Here is a 15,936-nt window from a genome sequence, read left to right as displayed (position 1 = left end):
TTGAGTTCTAGAAACAATTGTCAGTTCTGCCTACTGAACACCTGATTAGATTGTGATGTACATGTAATACAGTCCTGTTTTCTCTTGAGCCACACATTAAATCCTTTGGCTTTGTTATGAGAGGCAACACAATTGCACATTTCACTGTCACGTATCATTTCCCACATTAGGAAAAGGTGAAGTATGATTGAAAAATAAAAATAAAAATAAAAAGCCCTGTGCTCCAGGTATTACATGAAAGTTACTGTGTAGCCAAGGATGAGCAGAGGAAGCTACAGATGCTGGGCAACTGGCCGGGATCATTTCTCCTTTGGAACTGTTTCAGGAACACCAACCAGTCTTTTTAGTATATCCAAGTGAAATGGTCTTCAGGGTCACACGAAAGGATGAAAAACATGTAATTTTAACCTTATATAATAAGTGTTTTATTTTTCCTAACCATAGTTGATGCAAAAATTTTCCATACATACAGGAATGTGATCTCTCCTTTAGAGGGTATTGTACGTAATAAGGGTCAATGATGTTTCATCATTCTAGCTTTTATCATGCTTATGTATTCAGACTAAGGAAATTAGATTCTCTTATACAGATTCTTGGGAATTGTAGGAGTAAAGATAATACTGTAAGTTTTGATAATATTCTCATATATGAAACAGATACAAGGTATATTGTATACTTGTGAAGTTCTTTTTATGTACTTTTAGGGAACAAGTAAGAAATATAATTCTATTTAACTGTTGTTCTGTATATTCTATTATTCTGTCTTTTCCTGTATGTAATATAAGAACATTTTATAGTAGAACATAGTCATTTCCTCCCATTAAATATTTTCTTAGAGGTTAGGGATGTACTTTTTTTCTTAATTCAGTTTTATTGAGATATGTTCACATACCATACTGTCATCCAAAGTGTTCAATCAGTTGTTCACAGTACCATCATATAATTGTGCCTTCATCACCCCAATCTATTTTTTGAACATTTTCCTTGTACCAGAAAAAATGAATATAAGAATAAAAAAATAAAAGTAAAAAAGAACACCCAAATCATCCTCCCCCTCCCACCCTATTTTTCATTTAGTTTTTTTGTCCCCAGTTTTCTACTCATCCATCCATATACTGGATAAAGGGAGTGTGATCCACAAGGCTTTCACAATTACACTGTCACTCCTTGTAAGCTACATTGCTGTACAATCATCTTCATGAGTCAAGGCTACTGGGTTGCAGTTTGATAGTTTCAGGTATTTACTTCTAGCAATTCCAATGCATTAAAACCTAAAAAGTGTTACATATATAGTGCATAAGAATGCCCAATAGAGTGACCTCTCGACTCCATTTGGGATCTCTCAGCCACTGAAACTTTATTTCGTTTCATTTTGCATCCCCCTTTTGGTCAAGAAGATGTTCTCAATCCCACGATGTCGGGTCCACATTCATCCCTGGGAGTGATATCCTGTGTTGCCAGGGAGATTTACACCCCTGGTTGTCAGATACCACATAGTGGGGAGGGCAGTGAGTTCACCTGCTGAGTTGGCTTAGCTAGAGAGAGAGGGCCACATCTGATTAACAAAGAAGTACTCAGGGGGAGACTCTTAGGCACAATTATAAGCAGGTTTAGCCTCTCCTTTGCAGTGATGAACTTTACAAGGGCAAGTCCCGTGATAGAGGGCTTGGCATATCAAACCGCCAGTCCTCAATGTTTGTGAGAACATCAGCAACAATCCAGGTGAGGAAGTCCAACACCTCTGCATTTTCTCCCAGCTCCTCAGGGGGGCCCTGCATATATATTTTTATTCTCTGTCCAAATTACTTTGGGATACGTCACTATTTCACACTAACCTATGCAAACCTACCAGGTCTCACTTCCTATTAAAAGTTCCATGTAGTTATGGTATCTGAACAAACTGTACGAGTTAAATTGTTTAGGAAATACAGATCTTACACCAACTAAACATCTCTTCCCTTGATCTCACATGGAATTTGAAGTTTTAAAATGCAGTCAGTATTGTTCTTTACCCTTTGGCCCGATTTGCCCTAGTCCTAACCACATCTGCTTCATTCATATCGCTAGTTGAAGTCTGGACTCGTTTTCAGAGGACGTACTTTTAATAACATTGACCACCTCCTAATAACCATTGAAGGGTATATATTAATCTGACTACTTTCATATTATTTTTTATTTATATCTCAACTTGTTGCACAAGAGATTTGAGGCATTTACTTGAATTTCATTTTCCTAGTTTTAATTCTATTGTCTGTATTTGGTTTTGCTTGTTTTGAATAAAATTACGTATAAACAAAGCTATATATATTGAAGAGCTATGTGATTGAGCCATGTGTAAATATTTTTCCTCTCTAGGCTACCATGACAGTGACAGACTAGGAGACTAGGCCTTACTAATTATTTAATTCACTTTATACATCTCTTTATGAGGCAGTTTGAAATATTATGAGTTGAACGGGTAGGGGGTTAGGTACACATGCCCAAATATTTGATCATGTTTGGGGATATGCTGTGGAAAATGCTTCTCTAGTGAAAACATGTGAGGGCCTGCCATGCTGTCCCAATTTGATGCCAGTAGATGCCAGTGGTATCTGTTTTTTAATAGTCTCTACCACACAATCCTTTCTATTATAAACAGACTTCTTACCTATTACATTCTCTCAGAAGACCTAACTTTCACCATGTTTATTTGTTGTGGTTGAAAACCATTGACTATAATAATTTCATATACGATATTTAAAATTTGAAACTTTTTAGAGCAACATTTAAGAAATTTGGAACACTTGAAGATCTAGTTGGATCTAGGGAATTCTTCAATTAGAGCTTAAGGATGGATTTCAGGGGTTTCTTGAACTTCCTTAAATTGTATGCACAGTTTGACATTTGTGGATATGCACATATTGCTGTGAAGTAGGCCCAGTGTTTTCATTAGAGTCTCAAACAGATCCACGACCCATTGGGTTGTCTGCCAATACCTGTTTCCCGGGAATTTCCCCTTCTCCCATTTTATTGGATTGCAGGGACTGCCTTTTTTCTATAATATAACATTGCTTTCTGCCCACAATTGATTGGTTTGGGTGTAGGTACCTGACCCAGGCTGGACTAGTCAGTTCTTTTCCTGGGAATTTTGGAAGAGGCCACTGGGGGAGAAGGAAAGAGAGAGGAGGGGAGGCAGAAAATCAATCAGTCTTTCTCTCTAAGCCACTACACAATACTATATAAACTTGCGAGGTGCTGGCAGTAGTCATGTGGACTGGGAAACAGAAAAAGAGAGAAAGATGAAGCAGATACACAGAGAGAAGGTGGTGGCAGAAGACTTCCTAACCTTTCTTTTGTATCCTAGTCACTAGTTCTGTTCCTGAGCCTTAGAGGCTTTGTGCTTAAGTTACCTCTAGTTGGTGCCTATGAGATGCAATCAAAAGAGCTCTAAGTAACCCAAAGGTTAAAAATCAGCTCATCTAGGCTGCAGGATTACTTGTATATTGAACTCTCCTATTTACTTAACTGTGGTACTTTGAAATTGCAAAGGCTGTTATTGGTAGTGGTAAGTCCAGTGTTTGCAAAAGCGTGATCAGTGGTATATCTGTGCACTGGTTCATTCTGTTAGTCACCTGTTTTTTCTCCCCCTTTTAAGAATTAACTTGCTACCTTTTCTGTTAGGTCAGCCCTTCTCCCTGAATGCAAGTTGGTTTTGGGGAGGTACAGAGAACACCAATATGGAGTGGTGACAGGATACAGGAAAGCATAGATAGCCCATACAGAGTGATTACCTGACCAGCCAGCCAGCGCAATGGGCAATGAGAGCCTCATCCTAAGTAATGTAAAACGCAACCCTTGGAATCATCCTTTTCAAGGGTTGAGGGAGCCGAAGTGTTTGTACATCAACTCCCAAAAGTCATAGGTTGAGAGTTTCTTGGGTGCGGGCAGTCCTGGCAGGCAGCACCTGTGCACACTGTGGGCAGAGCAGCCACCTTCCATGTGGTCTGAAAAGGCCTCAGGCACAGGAGTAGAGACCCTGGCAGTGAATAGTAGGCCAGAGAATGCTGAAGATGGATCAGGTCCGAGGCTATGAGTGGAGCACTGACAGTATCTGGGCTGAAGAAATGTCTTCATCGCAGACTGAAGGAAGGTGTTCGGGTATACCAGCTTTAGAGGTCTTCTTGGCATGGTCTGTAGACTGCAGCCTTAGAGATAAGGTTATTTTAATAGTTCGTGTTTAACTTGATTTCAAGATGAATAAATAATGATCATGCAAAAAAAAAAAAAAAAGTCTTCCCAGCTAAAAATTATTGGAGTCATGGTCTATAGTGGAGCCTCAAAGCCCTATTTTTCTAAGCAGATCCAGTTTCCTTTTTTTTTTTTTTAAATTATTATGGAAAATTTTAAGCAAAAGCAAAAGTAGATGGAATAGTATAATGAATCCCATATACCCAGCACCCAGCCTCAACAATTATTAACTCATGACCATCTCCTCTCTTGTATTTTCCTTTTGATTTTTATTCTTCATGTTTCAGTCCTGTCTTACAGGGTATTTTTTTTTTTAGGTAAAATTTACATACAGTGAAATTTATAGGTGTTCACTTTTATGACTTTTGACAAATGTATATACCATGTAGCCAACACCCTGATCAAAATATAGAACATTTCCATCACCCCAGAAAGTTCTCTCTTTCCTTTTCCATTGAATCTGTTTTCCATCACTATAGATTAATTTGTTCTGTTGATGAACTATGTATAAATGGAACCATACGGTTTGTACATTGTGTCTGGTTTATTTAATGTAAAATAATGTTTTGAGATGCATCCATGCTGTTGCATGTGTCAGTATTTCATTCTTTTTTATTGTAGTGCAGTTTTCCATTGTATGAATATACAGCTTGTATATTTTCCTCTTGAGGTTTACGTGGGTTGTTTCTAGCTTTGGAATATTATGAATAAGGCTAATATAAACATTTTTGTATAAGGTTTTTGTGGACATATGTTTTCATTTCTCTTGGGTAAATACCTAGGTGTGGAAATGCTAGTTTATAGGGTTGGTATATATTTAACTTTATAAGAAATTGCCCAAAAATTTTCAAAGTGATTGTGCCATTTTATACTTCTTCTAGTTGTATATGAGAGTTCCAGTTACTCTGTATCCTTGCCAAGGTTTGATGTTATCAGGTGTTTTTTTGTTTGTTTGTTTTTAATTTTATCCATCTTAATGGACATGAAGTTGTATTGCATTATTGTTTTAATTCACATTTAATTTGCTTTTAGTTTAACTTGTATTTCTTTCTTCATTAATGATGTGCCATATCATTCTGTATCTCTCCATCCATTTATCTGTATTTGTTCGTCTTTCTATCATCTGCTTTCTATTTATCTCTTTTCTAAACATTTGAGAGTAGGTTGAATACATCATGCTCCTTGAATACTTCATGCTATGATGTACATTTCCCAAGAACAAGAATATTCACTTATATAACCACTTTTAGTAGAGTTGAGAAATTTAACATTGCTATAAAACTTACAATCTATACTCCATTTTTTTCTCATTTGCCTAAATTGTCCTTTTGGGCCTTTTCTTCTCCATTGTTGGATCCAGTCTGGGAATCATCTGTTGACTTTAGTTGTTATTATGTCTTTAATCCCCCTCCCTCTCTCTCTCTCTCTTAATTGTGGAAACACACAACATGAATTTTCCCATGTCAACCACTCCCAAGCATACAATTCAGTGTGATTAATCACGCTCATAATGTTGTGCTAGTCTTACCACCATCCATTACTAGAACTTTCCCCTCATCCCAACCAGAAATACTATACCCGTTATGTATTAACTCCCAATTCTCCCTCTCCCCCCACCCCTGGTAACCTTTACTGTACTTTCAATTTCTATGAATTTGCATTTCGTAGCAATTTCTTATAGGTGGAATCATACAATATCCGTCCCTTGGTGTCGGACTTATTTCACTCAGCATTATGTCTTCACGGTTCATCCATGTATTAGTGTGGTATCAGAACTTTATTCCTTTTTATGGCTGAATAATATTCTATTAAATGTATAAACACACTCTGTTTATCTTTTCATCTACTGATGGACATTTGGGTTGCTTCCACCTTTTGTCTATTATGAATAATACTGCTATGAACAATGCCATACAAATATTAGTTTGAGTCCCTGCTTTCATTTCTTTGGTGTATATACCTAGAAGTGGGATTGTCAGGCCATATGGGAATTCTGTGTTTAACTTTTTGAGGAACTGCCAAACTGTCTTCTACAGTGGCTGCATCACTTTACATTCCCACCAACAATGCACTAAATTCCTGTTTCTCTGTATCCTCACCAGTCCTTGTTGTTTTCCACTTTTTTAATAGTAGCCATTCTCATGGTTGTGAAACATTTTTGAAGAATGTTTTCCCAGGTTTAGAATTCTGAGTTGACAAGGTTTTTTCTATTAGCATTTTCATGATGTCCTTCCATTTTATTCTTGCTCCATTGTTTCTGATGAGAAGTCAGTTTTATTTTGTATATTATTACCCTGTATGTAATGTCTTTTCCTATGGCTGCATTTGAAATTTTCTCTTTATCTTTGGTTTTAGCAGTTTTTTTATGATGTGCCAAGATGTAGGATTTTTTTTATATTTGTCCTGCATGGGTTTTCTGGATTCCCAAATTGGGAAGTTTTCTATGGTTATTTCTTTGAATATTTTTTCTGCCCCACATTTCCTCTCTTTTTGGAACTCCAGTTATGCACACATTAGCTCATTTGATATTATTCCACAAGCCACTGAGATTTTGTTCTGTCTTTGTTTTTTTCCCAATCGTTTTTCTTCTGATCTTCAGATTGGATTATATCTATTGATTTTTCTTCTGGTTCATTAACTTCTTTGTTCTCTGCAGCAATCTATTTATTAAGCCCACCTCCACGCTCTCTCAGCTTTTTCCTCTCCAGTGCCTTGTCCTGCATTTTCCAGCTGCTCCCATGACCCCCAGTCTCTGATCTCTGTCTCCTCAGCTCTGTGAGTCTACTGAGCTCTGCTCAGGCTCCCCTTCCTGATTCAGCCCAGATTCGGCAGAAGCCAGGCCAGATCCAGGACTCACCTTTTGTGTTTCTCTTAGCACAAGGGTCACAGTCCTGTGTTGCCTGTCCGTTGCTTGAAAACAGTTACCTCATGTATTTTTGTCTAAATATATCATTGTATTTTGCTGGGAGGCAAGTCTCCTGTCAGTAACCATGTCATCTTTGGAAGCGGAAGTCCTATTAGAGGTGTTTGGATTTCTCATCTGATTGCTGACTTGCATTCCTTTTCAGTTTTTAAAATTAAGTTCCACTTAAATATTTATATATTGCCTTCCTCTGCTCCCAGTATCAAAACTGTAACATTATTTGCTACAGAACAGACTTAAACTAATTTTCTTCCAAAGGCTTTTTCTAACTTGATTACGGAAAATGATGTGATCTATCATGAACAGAAACACTGTCCACCTACAGATGAAGAATTATGGGGGGAAAGTTTCCATTAGTGCAGGCTCCTTGCCCAGTACTGAGTGCCTGACACTTGATAAAGACAACAAAAGCCAGTAGACATTGGAGGAGTTAGAGAGACCAGCTAACCCTTGATTGAAGAGGAGCCTGATGCTTTTGGGAGTCACTGTAAACCCTCTGTGAACTCCCATGAGAGAAGGTTGAGCTAACAAACAAACAAAAATAACGAGGAATCAGAAAAGGTGATGCTTACACCTGGCACATTATTCAGCATATTTTTTTTTTTTTTGAAAATGCTTTTATGCTTGAAAGTTGTTTTGTATACCAACAAACAAACAACCAAACAAACAAAAACCCAACAAAAAACAACAAAAAGGAAGGACTTTAGCCCAAATTAAAAGCATTAAAACAGTCTCTTTTGTATTTTAATGACTAAAAATATGCGCAGACATAGAATATGCACTACATATAACCAGTATGAATAGCTCCTAAAATTCAGGATTCAAGTATGGTCCAAGTTTTTTTTTTTCCCCCCTCCCTGCACAGCTTTCATTGCTTTATTAGAATGAAATTTAGTCTGTCTTCTAAGGTCTGTCCTGTTTCCATGTAAATTGTTCTGAAATCTCTGTGCTTAATGGCCCAAGGTGGAGGTGGGAAGGAGCAGATCACCCTTCTTCCTACAGAGGTCATAGAAGGAACTGGACACTGATCACTCTGAGCTTCCCCTGTTGCTTACTGATACCTGCCAAGACAGCATTGGCAGAGCCTGCTGGGGGTGGCACAGGCTATGGTGATCCTCCAGCGAGGCTGACCTTCACCTAGATAAGTGTGGTCCTAGGTGCTCCACATTTGAATTCTCTGATTATAGTTTCTGGGAATGCCAGGTGGCCTTAGGAACACGGGGTCAGTTCTGGTTTCATTGTTCTCTCCCTCCTGTCCCTGCCCGCCCCAGCGTTCAAGTCAACGCGAGGTAGGGCAGCTCTCTTTTTGGAATCAGCAAAACACAAAAGGTCTGATTGGACCTCTTCTCCCCAAATAATCATGATAATCGTGGCTTTTTACCCTCATTACCCTTCTTTTGGAATATCATAGCAATTCCAAGGTGATTTACCCTCCCATGGTGACTCCCCTTTTCACTGATTCCACAGCAATGCTAGTAATATAGTGTTCTAGTTTGCTAATGCTGCCGGGATGCAAAACACCAGAAATGGACTGGCTTTTATAAAGGGGCTTTATTTGGTTACACAGTTACTGTCTTAAGGCCATAAAGTGTCCAAGGTAGGTCATCAACAAACGAGTACCTTCACTGAAGGATGGCCAGTGGCATCTGGAAAACCTCTGTTAGCTGGGAAGGCACGTGGCTGGCATATGCTCCAAAGTTCTGGTTTCAAAATGGCTTTCTCCCAGGACGTTCCTCTCTAGGCTGCAGTTCCTCAAAAATGTCACTCTTAGTTGCTCTTGGGATATTTGTCCTCTCTTAGCTTCTCTGGAGCAAGAGTCTGCTTTCAACAGCCATCCTCAAACTGTCTCTCATCTGTAGATTCTGTGCGTTCTTCAAAGTGTCCCTCTTGGCTGTAGCAAGCTTGCTCCTTCTGCCTGAGCTTACTATTCAGACCCACCCTGAATGGGCGGGGCAACACATCTATGGAAATTATCCAACCAAAGTCATCATCCACAGTTGGGTGGAGGTGCATCTCCATGGAAACACTCAAAGGATTCCAAAATCTAATCAACACTAGTATGTTTGCCCACACAAGACTGCATCAAAGATAATGGTATTTTAGGGAACATAATACAATCGAACTGGCACATATAGCAAGCAGTTCTTTCACTAAAAAAAACAGAATTTAAAAAAATTAATCTCTGGCAGGATCTCCCTCTGGTGTCACCTGGTCGGCAAGATATGTTAGTAGACTTTATTTTTTGGGGTTATCTACATGACCTGGGGGACTTCTCATTTGACCTATTTAACAAACTGACTGATTGAAAGTACCATGCAATGTATTAGAGGACGTGAGAGCTATAAAATGTGAACAAAAATCTGGACCCAGTTAGCCGTTGCTTCAGTGCACTGCCAAGTGGTTAAGAACCCAGTTTGACAGCTTCATGGGTGGAGGGACAGAATCTAACCATCTACGAAATCTTCAGCTTGCTGGGTGATCACTGAATAAATGATACATTTTTCTATCAGAGCCCTAAATTCATATGTAGAAAACTTGTTCTTTCAATATCCTTTATAGATATAGAGTTACTTTATTAACTTATTAAAAAATCAATTATATGTAGATTATATAGATAAAACCTGCTCAAGCTTTTAAACTGTATTTACAAACTGCTAAGCTTTGAAAATAAGGCCAAAACCTTAGAATAAAAATAGCCATTAAAATTCTTCTAAAAGACAGAAAGTTTTATTGTCTGAATCATGCATCCTTCTTGGTGTCAAATAAATACAGAAAATAATTCTTTTTAGGAAAGGTGTGAGGGGAAAAAGTAGAAAACTTGCCAAATGTCTGGAAAACAAAGGTCCATTGTGTTGCTACTTGGGAAGAAACAAAAAGGCAAAAGGAGAAAAGTTTGCCTGCAGTCGGAGAGTCTCTACCATCAATTGTGTCACTGGGCTTAGCAAGTTGAGCTCCTAAATCAGATAACATCCTAATGCTAGTGATCCAGTATGAAATCTTGAGGTGAGCTTTTCCAAACTCTTTGTGTGCTCAGTACTTCTCTGCCCTGCCTTTGTGCAGTTTAATTTACTTCACCATAATCTATTCCAAGTTTGATGCTATATGGGGACAGGAACAGCACAGAGGTCAGTCAAAAAGTCCAAGGAGAAGCCATGCGTGCTGTGAGGGACTGAGTTGGTGGCTAAGTGGCCTGCAGGAGCCGTCCATCCGGGTTTGGATATTGTCTGTTATAGCTCTCTACATTTATCCACACAGCTGTCAGGATTATCTTTCCAAATGCAGATTTGATAAACTGCTTCCCCAATTAAAAGCCTCCACTTAAATAAATTGCCAAAAATGTTAACGGTTGCTGTGGTAAAAGCCTATACTGGGTTCATAACCACTTGTTGATTCTGAATACCAGGAATTAAGGGTATTAAAAATATGACTATATCAGTGTACTTAGTTTTTTGGAGTGAAGTTTCTTGAGTACTTATAAAATATGTTTCTTTTGGATATAACTTATAAGTGGGAATTCAAAGATTGAATTGTTATATTTTGGATCTGAATCAGCTTGCAGTATTTTAGAAGTGCTATGGAATAATTTTTACTCTACCTTTTGATATGGTTGGCAAAATTTGGGTTCATGGTTCATTTTTACTAGGGAGCTATCAACTGTTAACCCTATTTTTCTTATGTTAATAGAGTAATTTGGTACATTGAATACATTAACCAATTTTGCAGAAAAGCAAGTTTTAAATACATAAACAAAGATTATATTTTCATGGTTATTTGATAGCTTTAGTTAGATTTTCCACCTTGATTTCAGAATACTGTTGTTTTATGACATGATCAAAAAGTTTCATGTCAAACTGTGAATCATGAAGAAAAATTAGATGGCAGAATATACCTTATGTGCTGAAATAGTTATTTCCTAAAAAATAATGTCTTCAATCTGAAACATTTTGTTTTATTTTTTTCATTTGTTATTTATATATGCTTATTGCCTACTACATCTGTAAATTATGCTTAGCTAGCTAAAGATTTTCATTTGAACCAAATTGTCTGTTCTGCAAGTAATTTTGGAGTTAAAGGATTGTTTTAATGAATGAAAAGCTTTGTGATTTGCCAAGATGATTTGCCAAGAGTTGTATAATGAGAAGCAATTAAACAAAATTTACTTTGATTACGGTTTGTTACCACCCCCCACACACAATTGGCATCACAATTCTTTATTTATCCCTTTTACTAGACCTTTTTAAAAAGTTGACATTATTTTAAATTAAAAAAATCTAATTTTAATTAGATGCTTTGGTGTTAAGGCGATTTGCTTTAGTTTTCACTGTATATTTATTTACAAAATACTGAGAAAAAGTTGAAGATAAAGTTGTGGCTGTGGAAGTGATGAAGGGTTCAAAATATGAATGGCCTTACATCTTGTAACAAATATCACTAGTTGTTAGTCTTCCCTACCCGTTAGATGCATGTGCTGACATCTCTACTCCTGACATGTTCCTAGAGAGAATTTTCATTCTGGTGGGTCTGTTTTGGTGACTTTTTTTTTTTTTTTTCCATTTCAAAGGTTTGGTTTTCATCATTTTAGTATGAACTTCTAGTACCAATATTAGTGCCTTTGTAATTCAGTTTTCAGGAATAATGGCAGGTTTTTTGTGAGTCTTGTTATTTACTTATATGCATTTAGGTCCTATCATGAGTCAGTTTTCCTTAAATGAGGTAGGTTGAACTGTAATTTTATAGTCATTATCATAAAATGTTGAAATAACAAAACATTGGCTGGAAAAAAATAGCTGAAAGATATATATAATAATAGGTCTCGGAATTTTCCTTCACCCATTTTTACCTCTTTTAAAAATATAAATGTAAATTAAAATTTTAATGAAGATCTTCAATTGAATAATCAAAGAAATATTCTTAGGATTTTCTTTTCTTTTTGGTGCTATGAAAAAGATGTTTAATGTAAATCAGAGCAACTGTACCTTGGAAAACATTTTTTAAAAGTATGCACAATTATGCTCATTGTATATATCCCAAACCAAAATTATGATATTTTTGGTGCATTTCTTCTACTACCTGATATCACTAGGAGATTAAATTGTACACGTTTGGGAATGTGAGACAGTTTTTCTATACCAGTGCTGTGTGCATAACCAGTGAAGGAAGAATCATTAATAATGTCTTGTATATACAGAGTGTTGCTTTGCAGTCTTATACCCACAAAAGGGGCTGCTGCTCTTGTTTAGAGATAAATTTCCATGATTCCCTCACTTTAAGTGAAATATTCCAATAATGTAATTGAATATATGTTTTTGACAGGTCAAATTGCTAAATTATTAGCAATCTAAGAACCGAATATTTTATTGTATTTAGTGAGTGATATGATGTAGAATGTAGAGTACTGTTAATTTTAAATGAAAGAGGAAAATGAATGTGTTAAATTTTTCTTCTTTTGAGGCTCTTAATATAGTAAAGTAGGTTCTATAAATCAGCGATTCGTGATAATTTTACCTATTCTCTACTTCTTGAGAATTTTTTCAAAAATATCAATTACACATGTATTTTATTTAGATGTTCTTGGTTTGCCTATGATATCCTGTAAAATTGCTTTTGAGCTTCACAGATAAAGCTATTTAAGTTTCTCACACCTAGAATTCCATGGAGCTTTAAGAACTTTAAACTTTCAATAAATCAACAATTTAATGTTTCTTGACACTCGTGACTTCATTTTCTTCTCCTATGTGGTAGGTAGATTGTAGCCTGATGAAGCTCTGATATGCCTTGTATCACTAAAATTCAACATTCTTAAATATACTAATTCTGGCAGGTTTGCTAATATGAAGGACATAGAATGAGAGCCTTGGAAATTTGCTTCTGCTGCTTAAAGATGTGATATAATAGGGTGTGATGGTTAGGTTCATGCGTCAACTTGGCCAGGTGAAGGTACCCAGATGTCTGGTCAAGCAAGCACTGGCCTAACCATTACTGCAGGGACATTTGTGGCTGCTTAATAAACTGGAAGGCTGGTTTATGAAATCATCGGTCAATTGGCTGCAGCTGTGACTGATTATGTCAATGAAGGGCATGTGTTCAACAATGAGAGAATGGAAACAGCTGGATTTAATCCAATCAGTGGAACACTTTTAAATGAGGCAGATAGATGACCTTCACTTCTTCAGCTAACCAACAAAGCGTCAAAGTTGCCAGTTCCTTCCCTGAGGAGTCATTGAACACATTCATTGGAGTTGTCAGTTTGCTGCCTGCCCTGTGGAATTTTTGGACTTGTGCATATCCACAGTTGTGTGAGACACTTCTATAAATCTTATATTTACAGATATCTCTGATTGATTCTGTTTGCCTAGGGAACCCTACCTAATACAATTTTGGTACTAGGAGTGGTTCTTGAGAAACACAATCTTAAAATGGGCTTTTACAATTTGTTTTCTACTCTGATTAGATTCAAAGGCACCAATGACTCCATTTCCAATAATAAAGATGGCACTGACAGTCCATGGCATGAGTTAGCAATGAACAAATGCAAAATAGCACCGTTTGATTCTCCTAATCATACTCGTGTATGAAGCAAGGCTCTGGGTGACAGTGTTTTCAGCACCTTCACAGAGTTTTGCAGAGTTAAGAGGTATAATGATGTTGGCTGGTTGCTCTTAGATATGCTGGATAAAGTTATAAGAGAAAGGGATGCGCGAAAGGCTTCAAATTTGAAACTCAAGTGCCATATGACAAATGTAAAGGTTTCTATGTGTGCCCTGAAAGAAAATCTTATTTCCTGTGGCCACAGACTTGAGATTTCTGAAAACCAGATGCAGAATCTCATTGTGCGAATAGCAGATTTACAACGTAAACTAAAATCTCAACCTTGCAGGGTGTCTGCTGTTAAAGTAAAGGCATTGATTGGAAAAGAATGGGATCCCGAAACTTGGGATGGGGACATATGGATTGATAATAATGGCAGTGAGGACATTGGAACCCTGGATTCTGCTGAGTCATTGTTAGATATACCTGAGGAAACAGCACCCCCCCCCCCCCATGTCTGCCCTGAGGAGACAGCTACCCAACTTGTAGCCTGCTTGGAGGAAACAGCTTCCTGACCTCCAGTCTGCCCTGAGGAGCCTGCCATCCAATCTCCATCTAAAGAGATTAACCCTTCAGTGCCTGCTAAACCTGTAATCACTTCCGCTGAGGAAGCAGCTCTCACTCCTCTGTCTGGAGAGATTAATCCTGTTTTATAAGAGGAAACTGCAACAGAATGCCTTGAGGTAAATGGCTTGAGGGATACTTTTAATTCTTTTCATGGCCTACCCCCACCACCAGTCTTTGCTTCAAGACCTGTAACTAGACTGATGTTCCAACAGGCCCCGCTATTCCCCAAAAGAACTGTGTGAATTTTCCAACTTATACAGACAGAAATCAGGGGAATATGTGTGGGAATGGATATTAAGGGTGTGGGATAATGGTGAAAGGAATATAACGTTGGATCAGGCTGAATTTACTGATATGGGCCCACTAAACAGAGATTCTGCATTCAGTGTTGTAGCTCGAGGGGTCAGAAAGGGCGTTAACAGTTTATTTGGGTGGTTGGCTGAAACATGGATCAAAAGGTGGCAAACATTACCTGAGGTTGAAATCTCAGAACTGCCCTGGTATAATGTAGAGGAGGAAATTCAAAGGCTTAGAGAGCTTGGAATGTTAGAGTGGATTTATCATGGAAGACGTGCTCACACACCCCTGGAAAGTCCAGAGGGTACACCTTTTACCAGGACTGTGAGGAATAAATTTGTGAGACTAGCTCCATCATCCCTGAAGAGCTCTGTAGCTGCCTTCTCTGTAGGTCAGATATTACTGTAGGAACTGCTGTCACTGAGCTGGAATCCTTAAACGCAATGGGGATAATCGGACCCTAAGTTGGCAGAAGCCACGTGGCAGTTAATCGCCAAAGACAAGGTGGGAGTGGCTACCATAATGAAAAAGCAGCAGTCAAAATAATCTGACTCGCAGAGACTTATGGCATTGGCTAGTAGATCATGGAGTACCTAGTAGTAAAATAGATGGGCAGTCGACTAAATTCTTGTTTGAACTATATAAACAGGAGAATTCTAGGTCAACTAAACAAAAGTCTACCTTCAATTGCAGAAACAGGAAGTCATGGCCCCTCAATCAATTCCCAGGCTTGAGACAGTTGACAGATCCAGAACCCCTTGAATTAAGGGAAGGCCGGACACCCTTGGGGAAGGACTGTGTTACACTGCCAAATTTTTATATTGTTATTCTTCCTCCCAGCCTTCCCCAGGGGTCCTACAGCCTTTTACTAGGGTAACTGTGCGTTGGGGAAAAGGAAATGATTAGATATTTCGGGGATTATTAGAAGCTGGTTCAGAAGTGACAATTCCGGGAGACCCAAAACATCACTCTGGTTCACCAGTCAGAGTTGGGGCTTATGGAGGTCAGGTGATTGATGGAGTTTTAGCTCAGGTCCATCTCACAGTGGGTCCAGTGGGTCCCCAGACCCATTCTGTGGTTATTTCCCCAGTTCAGCAATGCATAATTGGAGTAGACATACTCAGCAACTGGCAGAATCCTCACATTGGTCCCCTGACTTATGGAGTGAGGGCTTTTATGTTGGGAAAGGCCAAGTGGACGCCACTAGAACTGCCCCTGCCTAACAAAATAGTAAACCAGAAGCAATACCGGATTCCTGGAGGGATTGCAGAGATTAATGCCACTTTTCAGGACTTGAAGGATGCAGGGGTGGTGATTCCTACCACATCCCCATT

General features: G+C 38.2%; 1 protein-coding gene across 5 annotated transcripts in view; it reads left to right on the top strand.

The window, feature by feature from the left end:
* The window catches only part of LRRC28 (leucine rich repeat containing 28), a 190,259-nt gene that overhangs the window by 38,446 nt on the left and 135,877 nt on the right, over positions 1 to 15,936 (top strand). The gene's annotated exons all lie outside the window — the stretch shown is intronic.

The sequence above is a fragment of the Choloepus didactylus genome, chromosome 4 (genome assembly GCF_015220235.1).
Source record: "Choloepus didactylus isolate mChoDid1 chromosome 4, mChoDid1.pri, whole genome shotgun sequence".
Lineage (NCBI taxonomy): Eukaryota > Metazoa > Chordata > Mammalia > Pilosa > Megalonychidae > Choloepus > Choloepus didactylus.
Note: the sequence above shows the minus strand (reverse complement) of the source record. Positions and strands in the feature narration are given on the sequence as shown.